The 13,779-nt window shown below is 42.9% G+C and overlaps 1 non-coding gene across 1 annotated transcript; it reads left to right on the top strand.

Moving 5' to 3' along the window:
- Nucleotides 1-11,366: 11,366 nt before the first annotated feature.
- Nucleotides 11,367-11,441, top strand: Trnas-cga. Its single transcript has one exon. It is a non-coding gene; the product is annotated as a tRNA-Ser (tRNA).
- Nucleotides 11,442-13,779: the final 2,338 nt, after the last annotated feature.

Below are 13,779 nucleotides of genomic sequence, written 5' to 3'. Positions count from 1 at the left end.
AAAGTGTAGAGCACTGAACTTTGTCAGAATGGTATGGTACTGGTGTTATGATAAAACCCAATTCTCTCTAGCAGTGCCTTTCAGCCAGTGATTTCTGACTTCAAACAACTCTCTGCACACATACGCATTTTTGTTCAATTTTTTTCCACACTCGTGTTCCCAACGCCAATTTTTCAGCCTCACTTGTCATCGAGTAGTCTTTTGAACGAAGTAATCTACAGACGTCCTGCCGATTATTAAAGGACAGAATATTTCGACCTCTGGTCCACTAGACGCTCCTGATGATTGCGTCTGGATAGAAGACCGAAATACTGCGCCCTTTGAACACCAACAACAGCCAGTAGACCCGTGGATTATTTTGTTAGAAAATACGCCGGGTTAAATTAAAGAACTAATATTATTTGATCTGCTTTAAAGCAATTTCATTACGTGTTAGGCATATTTCTAGCACTGCAGAAAACTAATAAGAAGGTGTTCGGTAGTCGTATAAAATTGTCAGTGGACGGAATTCAATTAGAGCTCTCTCAGTTGATTTTTATCCGTTGTTGTTGCTTCATTCATGATACTGCATCTATTGCCTTGTGAGCAATTCTAGATGCTTGTCTAATTGTTTTTATATCCCTTGACTCCAACGTTGAAACAATCATCATTACTCTGTTATCTTAAGGAATCTGGTCTTTTTTTTCAGCATAAAATGCTTTCTGTGCTTGTTATGCAGTTTCGTAAGCATGGCGGAAGGAATTGGTCGCGGAATTACTGAAGGAACTGCCGTTGATCCGATTTTGATTCCTTCTGTATTTCCTCAGTAACCACACTCGTCTTTTAGACCGAATGTCTCTTTCGTGGTCTGCTTTTTATCCTCCAAGTTACAGGTTTCGTCTCATTTCGAACAAGAAGTGTAGGTTCCGAGTAAAGAATTCAGTTGCGATTTAGAAGACTTTTCCACTGTATGTACAACAGCCGATAGCCTTTCATAAAACATTTAGGTTTAAGTACAAAAATAATTTATTTTCCATTTTTGTGTGTAAATTTCAATAACATGTAGGCAAGGGATTAATGTGGCATTCGTGTCTTTCCGATGTGCGTGCGAACGTGAACTATGGCGACGTTGTTACCAAATGCGTCCAAACAGGACCAACGTACTATTATTCTTTTCTTGGCTCTTGAAGGACAAACATCTATAGACATCAATTGGAGAATGAAGAATGTGTATAGGGCAGCACGTCGGTCGAAAATCATTTTTGTGGAATACTGCACCAATGGGTGTTGCTGCAACGGACGTCCCCATATCGAAAATGTCGAAACGCAGAAGTTACGCAAACGTAAGTGGGAGACACTCGAGCACCCGTCCATAGTCTTCATCTCTTCCTATGTGATTATCACGCCTTCGGTCCCTTAAAAAAGGCCTTGAGTGGTCGACGATTCCTGTAGGACGAGACAGTTACGGACTTCTTCACGCAGGAGGACATGGTGTTTTAGCAAACGGGTATCTTCAACGTGGTGCGTCGGTGAGATGATGGCCTCAACGCTTACGGCGATTTTTGCCTGATAGGCTTACCGATTCTGGACTATACGGCCTTCGAACTGAAACTTTTTGATCATCCCTTACGCATTTGTTAGAAGAACGATATCCAGCGAGTGATCTCTAAATGCGGTAAGAACCCGTGGATGTGCATTTTATTTAAGTGCAAAAGGTATAGAAGCCGTTCTAAAAAGTTACCTGAGGGTGTTCCTTCAGCTAGAGGACTGCTACTGCAGTGAACTGGTAGCGTTGCAAGAAAGAAGATTTTCAGGTGAAACTAAAAGTTTACTGTCACTAATCCCAATTTATTTTATTTCCACTATTTATTTCAGAGGGTTAAACCTTCATCATCAGGTGGATTTATGTGAATTAGTGCCGCATGTATATGTTATGTATACGACTATAAGGTAACTTGCGGGACTGTCTTATAACAGATGACATAACAGTACTTTAGTGATCATAAGGCCGTCTCAGCATCCTTGAATATGGAACTTAATAGGAATATAAAAAAAGGGAGGAAGGTTTATCTGTTTAGCAAGAGTAATAGAAGGCAGATTTCAGACAACCTAACAGATCAATATGAAAATTTCTGTTCCAACACTGACAATGTTGAGTGTTTATGGAAAAAGTTCAAGGCAATCGTAAAATGCGTTTTAGATAGGTACGTGCCGAGTAAAACTGTGAGGGACGGGAAAAACCCACCGTGGTTCAACAACAAAGTTAGGAAACTACTGCGAAAGCAAAGAGAGCTTCACTCCAAGTTTAAACGCAGCCAAAACCTCTCAGACAAACAGAAGCTAAACAATGTCAAAGTTACCGTAAGGGCTATGCGTGAAGCGTTCAGTGAATTCGAAAGTAAAATTCTATATACCGACTTGACAGAAAATCCTAGGAAGTTCTGGTCTTACGTTAAATCAGTAAGTGGCTCGAAACAGCATATTCAGACACTCCGGGATGATGATGGCATTGAAACAGAGGATGACACGCGTAAAGCTGAAATACTAAACACCTTTTTCCAAAGCTGTTTCACAGAGGAAGACCGCACTGCAGTTCCTTCTCTAAATCCTCGCACAAACGGAAAAATGGCTGATATCGAAATAAGTGTCCAAGGAATAGAAAAGCAACTGGAATCACTCAACAGAGGAAAGTCCACTGGACCTGACGGGATACCAATTCGATTCTACACAGAGTACGCGAAAGAACTTGCCGCCCTTCTAACAGCCGTGTACCGCAAGTCTCTAGAGGAACGGAAGGTTCCAAATTATTGGAAAAGAGCACAGGCAGTTCCAGTCTTCAAGAAGGCTCGTCGAGTAGATGCGCAAAACTATAGACCTATATCTCCGACGTCGATCTGTTGTAGAATTTTAGAACATGTTTTTTGCTCGAGTATCATGTCGTTTTTGGAAACCCAGAATCTAATCTGTAGGAATCAACGTGGATTCCGGAAACAGCGATCGTGTGAGACCCAACTCGCTTTATTTGTTCATGAGACCCAGAAAATATTAGATACAGGCTCCCAGGTAGATGCTATTTTCCTTGACTTCCGGAAGGCGTTCGATACAGTTCCGCACTGTTGCCTGATAAAGTAAGAGCCTACGGAATATCAGACCAGCTGTGTGGCTGGACTGAAGAGTTTTTAGCAAACAGAACACAGCATGTTGTTATCAATGGAGAGACGTCTACAGACGTTAAAGTAACCTCTGGAGTGCCACAGGGGAGTGTTATGGGACCATTGCTTTTCACAATATATATAAATGACCTAGTAGATAGTGTCGGAAGTTCCATGCGGCTTTTCGCGGATGATGCTGTAGTATACAGAGAAGTTGGAGCATTAGAAAATTGTAGCGAAATGCAGGAAGATCTGCAGCGGATAGGCACTTGGTGCAGGGAGTGGCAACTGACCCTTAACGTAGACAAATGTAATGTATTGCGAATACATAGAACGAAGGATCCTTTATTGTATGCTTATATGATAGCGGAACAAACACTGGTAGCAGTTACTGATGTAAAATATCTGGGAGTATGCGTGCGGAACGATTTGAAGTGGAATGGTCATATAAAATTAATTGTTGGTAAGGCGGGTACCAGGTTGAGATTCATTGGGAGAGTCCTTAGAAAATGTAGTCCATCAACAAAGGAGGTGGCTTACAAAACACTCGTTCGACCTATACTTGAGTGTTGCTCATCAGTGTGGGATCCGTACCAGATCGGGTTGACGGAGGAGATGGAGAAGATCCAAAGAAGAGCGGCGCGTTTCGTCACAGGGTTATTTGGTAAGCGTTACGGAGATGTTTAGCAAACTCAAGTGGCAGACTGTGCAAGAGAGGCGCTCTGCATCGCGGTGTAGCTTGCTGGCCAGGATTCGAGAGGGTGCGTTTCTGGATGAGGTATCGAATATATTGCTTCCCTCTACTTATACCTCCCGAGGAGATCACGAATGTAAAATTAGAGAGATTCGAGCGCGCATGGAGGCTTTCATACAGTCGTTCTTCCCGCGAACCATACGCGACTGGAACAGAAAAGGGAGGTAATGACAGTGGCACGTAAAGTGCCCTCCGCCACACACAGTTGGGTGGCTTGCGGAGTATAAATGTAGATGTAGAAATAGATGTAGCACATGGCTTAGGTTTTTGTGAATACCTTTGATGACATCGATGACAAAAAATAGAAATGTAAAAATATCCAGAATAGTCAAAGGCTCCTTTTCCTGTCGTATTTAGATCACATGCACTTTGTAAACACTGAAGAAAGCAAATATAACCTCTAGATACAAATAAGTGCAAAAACCATATAAAAATAATAATGTTTCGAACAGCTGCAAAAAACAAAACACTGTTTTAGTGTCTCAAACTGTTATGGAGATCATTGTCTGGAAAAATGAACAAACATATAAAAGTTAATATTTCTCGTGATCACTGAGTCTTTGTTACCTTATTTATGGTAAGTACCTATGGGACCAAACTGCTGAGGTCATCGGTCCCCATGCTTACATACTACTTAATCTAACTTAAACTAACTTACTCTGAAGACAACACACATACCCATGCTCGAGGGAGGACTCGAATCTCCGACGGGTGGAGTCGCGCGAACACTGAGTCTTTTACTGTCGTGTTAACATAACATATAATTTCTATATTGAAAATAAAACAGTTACGGTCCCTTTTGCAACTGCAACTGTTTGATTTTCAATGTGTGTGTGTGGTCTTCAGTCCTGAGACTGGTTTGATGCAGCTCTCCATGCTACTCTATCCTGTGCAAGCTTCTTCATCTCCCAGTACCTACTGCAACCTTCATCCTTAATCTGCTTAGTGTATTCATCTCTTGGTCTCCTTCTATAATTTTTACCATCCACGCTGCCCTCCAATACTAAACTGGTGATCCCTTGATGCCTCAGAACATGTCCTACCAACCGATCCCTTCTTCTGGTCAAGTTGTGCCACAAACTCCTCTTCTCCCCAATCCTATTCAATACTTCCTCATTAGTTATGTGATCTACCCATCTAATCTTCAGCATTCTTCTGTAGCACCACATTTCGAAAGCTTCTATTCTCTTCTTGTCCAAACTATTTATCGTCCATGTTTTGCTTCCGTACATGGCTACACTCCATACAAATACTTTCAGAAATGACTTCCTGACACTTAAATCTATACTCGATGTTAACAAATTTCTCTTCTTCAGAAACGCTTTCCTTGCCGTTGCCAGTCTACATTTTATATCCTCTCTACTTCGACCATCATCAGTTATTTTGCTCCCCAAACAGCAAAACTCCTTTACTACTTTAAGTGTCTCATTTCGTAATCTAATTCCCTCAGCATCACTCGACTTAATTAGACTACATTCCTTTATCCTCTTTTTGCTTTTGTTGATGTTCATCTTATATCCTCCTTTCAAGACACTATCCATTCCGTTCAACTGCTCTTCCAAGTCCTTTGCTGTCTCTGACAGAATTACAATGTCATCGGCGAACCTCAAAGTTTTTATTTCTTCTCCATGGATTTTAATACCTACTCCGAATTTTTCTTTTGTTTCCTTTACTGCTTGCTCAATATACAGATTGAATAACATCGGGGAGAGACTACAACCCTGTCTCACTCCCTTCCCAACCACTGCTTCCCTTTCATGTCCCTCGACTCTTACAACTGCCATCTGATTTCTGTACAAATTGTGAATAGCCATTCGCTCCCTGTTGAAATTTTCAATATAATCACGAAAACCATTTGCTCTATCAATCAACCAACGATGGCGTGGAGTGAATACTATTATCATTTCTATGTATTTAATTAGGCAAAGATATCGGATTAAAACAATAAGTGTAAAGAACATATGAAATAATTATGTTCCCAACAGTACCAAATTTTAGTAACAAGTTTAATTATTATCATTATGTTGCACCGAAATTTTGAAGCAGCCGAAAGAGAGAGCAGTGTTTTGATTATGACAGAGCTGTGGGTTGTTACGCTTAAGATTCCTGTAAGCTTAATTGAACAGAGAACCCCATTAAAAAACCGAACCGAATCGTAGAGCAATATTTACTTTAGATTTTACACAGTCTACTTTACATACTTCACGTGAATTCTAGGATGACTACTTTCATAAATACTTAACAAAGATGGTGAGGGAAGCCGACCATTATCTTTTCGAAGTAAACACTCGAAGTAAGCACTGGTCTGGCGTGATGAAGGAACATGTCGGAAAAGCTGAACTACACTCCTGGAAATTGAAATAAGAACACCGTGAATTCATTGTCCCAGGAAGGGGAAACTTTATTGACACATTCCTGGGGTTAGATACATCACATGATCACACTGACAGAACCGCAGGCACATAGACACAGGCAACAGAGCATGCACAATGTCGGCACTAGTACAGTGTATATCCACATTTCGCAGCAATGCAGGCTGCTATTCTCCCATGGAGACGATCGTAGAGATGCTGGATGTAGTCCTGTGGAATGGCTTGCCATGCCATTTCCACCTGGCGCCTCAGCTGGACCAGCGTTCGTGCTGGACGTGCAGACCGCGTGAGACGACGCTTCATCCAGTCCCAAACATGCTCAATGGGGGACAGATCCGGAGATCTTGCTGGCCAGGGTAGTTGACTTACACCTTCTAGAGCACGTTGGGTGGCACGGGATACATGCGGACGTGCATTGTCCTGTTGGAACAGCAAGTTCCCTTGCCGGTCTAGGAATGGTAGAACGATGGGTTCGATGACGGTTTGGATGTACCGTGCACTATTCAGTGTCCCCTCGACGATCACCAGTGGTGTACGGCCAGTGTAGGAAATCGCTCCCCACACCAAGATGCCGGGTGTTGGCCCTGTGTGCCTCGGTCGTATGCAGTCCTGATTGTGGCGCTCACCTGCACGGCGCCAAACACGCATACGACCATCATTGGCACCAAGGCAGAAGCGACTCTCATCGCTGAAGACGACACGTCTCCATTCGTCCCTCCATTCACGCCTGTCGCGACACCACTGGAGGCGGGCTGCACAATGTTGGGGCGTGAGCGGAAGACGGCCTAACGGTGTGCGGGACCGTAGCCCAGCTTCATGGAGACGGTTGCGAATGGTCCTCGCCGATACCCCAGGAGCAACAGTGTCCCTAATTTGCTGGGAAGTGGCGGTGCGGTCCCCTACGGCACTGCGTAGGATCCTACGGTCTTGGCGTGCATCCGTGCGTCGCTGCGGTCCGGTCCCAGGTCGACGGGCACGTGCACCTTCCGCCGACCACTGGCGACAACATCGATGTACTGTGGAGACCTCACGCCCCACGTGTTGAGCAATTCGGCGGTACGTCCACCCGGCCTCCCGCATGCCCACTATACGCCCTCGCTCAAAGTCCGTCAACTGCACATACGGTTCACGTCCACGCTGTCGCGGCATGCTACCAGTGTTAAAGACTGCGATGGACCTCCGTATGCCACGGCAAACTGGCTGACACTGACGGCGGCGGTGCACAAATGCTGCGCAGCTAGCGCCATTCGACGGCCAACACCGCGGTTCCTGGTGTGTCCGCTGCGCCGTGCGTGTGATCATTGCTTGTACAGCCCTCTCGCAGTGTCCGGAGCAAGCATGGTGGGTCTGACACACCGGTGTCAATGTGTTCTTTTTTCGATTTCCAGGAGTGTAGATAGCAGACGGGGACTTGGACCGTGGTGAATCCAAAAAGACTGCTGCTTTACACGTAACACGCCATAGTAACATCGCAGAAATGTGCGTCTGATCGTCCGTGCTTTTGCGTGTAATTTAATGATTTAAAGAAAATAGCGTGTGAATCTGCGACAGAAAACAAAACTGCAATCCCCACTCAGTGTAATTATACAGGATTATCGGAAATTCCTGTCACAGGCTTCTAGAGGGTAGTGACTACACAATTTTTTTGAGTAGGAACCCATGTCCGTAAACGTCATCCAACGACGCTACGGAGCGTGAAAGTTATAGGCGCCGGCGGCTGTAAATATACATAGCGTGATTCCGTTACGATGTTACAATTTGTCTAAGATGGTGGAGAAGGATAAAGGTATCAGTTTGAGGTACGGGTTCCCGTACCGTAAACAAACGAGTCGAAAGTTATAAGCAAAACCTGTTCTAATACCTCTGGCACTGGAATAGATGTACCGGTAATGTTGTTGCGAAAATTGTGGGGTAGGCAAGTTTCAGAGGAGATGGTATGGACTTGCGTGAAGCCTTAAACGAGATTCAGAGTCTATTTATGACAAATATCTCTCCAGAATTCACAGAAATTTATGCGTTATTCAGAGTGTCTTGTTCTCCTGTCTAATCACTAGTGCGTCACTCTGGAACCGAAACATAAGCAGCGTGGACTTAAGTTTCTAGACCGGAATTTCTCCAACTGTTTGCTGAAATGTCGCTAGAGTTGTGTTTTTTTATATGGACTGCCCATTATTTTTATTTATTTAGATTTCATTCGTGGACGCACGGACGTAATCACGCACTGATGTATATAAGCGATTATTGGTTGCACGCTATATCTGTGAACGGAACTATAATAACCCTGATAAATGGCGCAAGAAGTACCATCTGCCGTGTACTATATCATGTACGCGAAGTATATACGTGGTTGTAAGAGTAGACAAGTAATACCGTCGCAAAGAGACAAACATTCGTTCGTTATTTTTACTTTTCGGGTTTCACAGCGCACAAAGAAAACATAATCGAATTATGAAAGCACTCTGAACTAAAAAAATAGACGCGTTATCATTTCTTATTTCGTTCTTAGTCGTAAGAGAGACGGTTTCAGAAGAAATCTAATTGTAAGTCATCTTCACTACAGTTGGGTAGAGCGTGTGGGGTGGTATTTGCGTTTCCCTATAGTCGTCATACGGGTACGCTCACTTACCTAGCAGCTGGCGCTCATTAAAAGTTCTCGAGCAAACGGCACATCTATAAAAACGAATGACAGAAAAAAAGCTTGAGTGAACTACAAGAAATTCTTTGCAAACGTGGTCGCATAATGTAATCGTAATAACAATCGGGCGGTATCGGAGCTAGCTGCTGGAAGCTCAGTTCTCGGGCGGCAGATGGCTCTCGCATGCACGTCGATACGTGTAGTCGGAAGGGAAGCAACTTCCCCTCTAATTATTAGCAATATCCGGCCGCCGCTGAACAATGAAATGCTCACTTTATTAGGACAAAGCCTCCTACACAACGATAATTAATATAATTATTAAAATGTTTCGCTTCCTTTCTTGTATTAAAACTACTCTAAGTAGAGTGACCTGTCGAATACACATCGCTTACGTCAGAGAGCAAACGAGCTCATTTCCTTTTTTGGTCATACCGATTATAGTTTCCGTTATTTTTTTCTCCGAGTCGTTTCAGTTCAATATTGGGTCAGTTTCGAAATCAAGCTCATAGGGGTTTTCTTGTCCAGTAGTCCAGCTCATCACTGGCCACACATTTATAGGATTATAAACGTAGAATCTATTCATTGTGACTAATTTCCAACCAGTAAAGAAATAACTAACACTTAAAATGTCCCACAAGTCAGTGACCCGTCCTCCTCCCCGCGACCCAACTAAAAACGTAATCTCACAATCTGTTGTTGGAGATATTTCGATTTATGTAACCTTATTAAGATCATTGTGCCCTCTATCTACACTAGCCAGCCTCAGTTTTTAACCAGTACTCGTTTTATTTCGGCTTTTGCAAGTATGCACTGCTGCCACGACGTAAATATAAACTCATAAGGAATGGAATTAAATTTAATTTTATCCATATTTTGCAGCTGCAAGGCCGGCCGAAGTGGCCGTGCGGTTAAAGGCGCTGCAGTCTGGAACCGCAAGACCGCTACGGTCGCAGGTTCGAGTCCTGCCTCGGGCATGGATGTTTGTGATGTCCTTAGGTTAGTTAGGTTTAACTAGTTCTAAGTTCTAGGGGACTAATGACCTCAGCAGTTGAGTCCCATAGTGCTCAGAGCCATTTGAACCATTTTGCAGCTGCAAATGAGACTGTATTCAATACATTGGAAGTATGAATTAGAAAACGCCTTCAGTCACAAATATTCGAGTTTTATTAAATACACGATGCATTTTTTACTCTGTGGGTCCATCATCCTTTTATGACAGAGATGACGGACCCACAAGGTGCGAAATGCATCTTGCATTTAATAAAACAAAAAAATTGTGACTGTGGGACTTTTACGATTCAGACTTCCAGTGTAATGAAATTAAAGATAGTTGCTCTGCAGCTCATGTCATTACAGAGACTGAAATAGTCCGGCGTGTCACGTGATTATGTTGTCATCATCCCTTGCGCAAACCCTTTGTGACAGACAGGTGCAGGATGGAAAATAGATACGCTGTCAATGCCTTCGAATGCGACGAAATCGTGGATGACCGACGCATGGGATACTCTGTCTCTGAGCTCGTACTGGGACTTAGCTTCTTACGTGCCTCGGGGTCAAGAGTGTGCCGGAAGCACCTCACTTCGAGAGCCAACTGCTGTGGGGAACAAAACTTTTACGGCAGGTGACAGTCGACTATCGCGGATTATAAAAGTGAGTAGATGGGTTACGGTCCAGTAAAACACTCAGCAACGATGGACAGCAACAACCGACCTGTCGTCACACGATCTCCTTGCTGTGGAATTCGTTTGAACCGTCGGTATTGGGTACCGAAAGCTTCGCCTTATATGCGTACTTCGTTTCACAGGGCATCGCAACAGGTCGTCTAACTTCAACAATATCTACTTGATTTAATTCACTTTGGGGAAACGTATTCCACCTGTCATTCACAAGAGGACACACTGGACCAAACCAACACCGTGATTTCTTTTATACTTGTCTATCAAGAGCTTCCCAAACTCGAAATTTAATTTGGCCAATTTGTGAAGAATGGCCACGAAATTTGGAGGAGCCCATCAAAATATTATAGCGAATTGAGAAAATTTTTGCGTTTGCGCCTGCAACTTCGCATTCTCTGTTTCATAGCCAATTCTTGTTTAATTTGTAGTTTTTAACTGTTTAACTGTATTACTATTCCAGAATGCAAATGGTGAATAGGTAGGTTAGTTACTTCAGTTTGTACACATCCTTCCCTTAAGGTTTCACTGCCGCGTCTGATAATCATTTAAAAAGAACGCGCAACGGATAGCTATCTTTTACATTCAACATGTTAATCAAGGAGACAGAATAGGACGTCTATTTGACCTATGAGGCTTCTCCACAAATACTGTGGGATTGGGGGATGGGACTACAAAAACACAAATCGTGAAGTATTTTTCAAATAGTGGTCCGAATGATTTATTAAACAGACAAAAGTTTGGAAGGTAGGAGACGAGGTACTGGCAGAAGTAAAGCTGTGAGTACCGGGCGTGAGTCGTGTTTCGGTAGCTCAGTTGGTAGAGCACTTGCCCGCGAAAGGCAAAGGTCCCGAGTTCGAATCTCGGTCGGGCACACAGTTTTAATCTGCCAGGAAGTTTCATACAAAACAATACTTTCAAAAAATGGTAGATAGGCATGGTCCTCTACCTTACACGTAAGTTCAGTGCAATACGTCAGTATACAAAAATGGCTCTGAGCACTATGCGACTTAACTTTTGAGGTCATCAGTCGCCTAGAACTTAGAACTAATTAAACCTAACTAACCTAAGGACATCACACACATCCATGCCCGAGGCAGGATTCGAACCTGCGACCGTAGCGGTCGCTCGGTTCCAGACTGTAGCGCCTAGAACCGCACGGCCACTCCGGCCGGCGTCAGTATACAAATCGAAACAATGATGTGGAGTGGATGGGATAACTAAGAGAAACAGGCATTACGAAAACGAATCTAGCTCTCGTACACCGAAATAAACAGCTCATTATTACTACCAAACCTTCCACAAAACCCAATGGCTACTCATCAGAGATGTGAGGTAAAACGTGGACTGATCAGCACATGCTCACAAGAGGCACAATACATACAAGCGAAAGCCTGTCATCGCTTTGAAAAAATTTACAGAAGTATAGTAAAGCCTAAAAACGATCCAGAATTTGTCGGAAAGTTAATAAAAGGACGAAATAAATTTGATCAAGTACCACAATGCATCAAAGTACTCTAAACTGCTCAATTCTTGAACCACAAAAATAATTTGGATGAGCAAATACACATTCCACGCTACACAATGAGATCAGTCTACTGACTGATTGTAAAGAAGCAAAACACTTTACTCTGTTCATACGTAATTGAGGAACCCAAATACCCGGAATGAAAAAGTATCGAGATATAACAGAAAAATTCAACAGAAATTTCGAATGCATTTCATATAACACTCACGCAATGAAGGAGCACACATTCGCTGTCGGTTAACTAAGGAAGTGCTTAGACTTTACCTCTGACCACGTGGCAGCGTGGCTGCACGAAACCACCAACTGTCACGCTCCAAAAACTCATGAACGATCGAAAATTCAGTCTCGCGCCTCTTGTAATTTCATTTAATGAATTTACCCTTTACACTGAGATTTAATTCACTACACTATCGGTCAGGAAAGCCAAAGTCTTTTTTGACCCACCCTACACGTGGAGCCTAACTCATACACAAAGTATTCTTACTGAAAACTCAAGAATGATATTAAATCTCATTACGAATTATTCCCACGATAACTGACATGATTACTTCTGACTACTAAAAGAACTGAAATAAAAATGATTGAAATACACACACTAAATAATTCAAGTAACTCCATCTGTGTGCTGTCCACAGATCTGTTCGTACTCATCAAGATCCAGCAGAACAGTCGCAGTTTTCCCACAACTGCCTAACCGCTTCCACTCGTCTATGCCTTCACAGACGCGAACGTCGTTACTTGCCAATTCAGATCTTTTACCTGATATTGCTCCAGATCCGATGATCTAGCTAGACTTCTCTGCTTTTCTACTGCTACCACAACTATTGGCAAAACTGGAGCAGCAGACGAAACTACAGTAACAGGCAGACAGCTACTGGCTACTCTCATGAAAAGTCATATTCACTCGTTTCAGTCACACACAACAGGTTAAATAATGGTATAAGGATATGGGAGTGGTTCATGTGCCCAATTACTGGTAACATAATAAAGAAAAGAAACGACACACTTCCTTCCGAGAGGTTCGTGGTATAGAACAACAAGTATAATATATATATGAGGGATCTGATGGATCTCTCTCAATTGCCCTCGTTATGCAAGCTCTTATTGTAAATTCTAAATAATCGAAGAGTACAATTAAAGAGGAGAACTGTTAACGAAAATCATAAAAGGTACACTACAGGCACTCACAAGAAACCACGACTGTAAAGTGCAGAATATTTGAGGACTTGTAAATGTGAAATTACCGAGACAGCCTTCAAGAAATGGGCCGAACAGCGTAACTGCGAAAAATTTCAGATTAGACCTATAACTCTTCTTTCGTTGCAGTCGTTTACTTAATGGTAATGAGGACTCTCATCCGAAATTACCGTATCGTATGTTAAACAGGCGCTCTCAGCGGTCAACGGATGTACTATGTAAAGCGCATCTGGCCCAGATAGCAGCTCCTGGTTATTTAATGATCGTAATCTCTTGCTACATTGAGCCTTTAAAATATTTTTTAGATGGCCTCTACAGTAGTAGTGATACGGAACTCTTCATAGATTACTACACCGCAGCAACGCAGACTATATCGTTACCCGGAATTAATTGACAGTCGCATACTCATTGTCGAAAATCCTGTTCTTTTGAAAGTGCTTTCCCACCTCTCCTAATGTAAAGATTACCATACAGTCATTTCGAAAACTC

This window comes from Schistocerca americana, chromosome X (assembly GCF_021461395.2).
Source record: "Schistocerca americana isolate TAMUIC-IGC-003095 chromosome X, iqSchAmer2.1, whole genome shotgun sequence".
Classification (NCBI taxonomy): Eukaryota; Metazoa; Arthropoda; class Insecta; order Orthoptera; family Acrididae; genus Schistocerca; species Schistocerca americana.
This window is presented reverse-complemented; position numbering and strand designations above follow the sequence as displayed.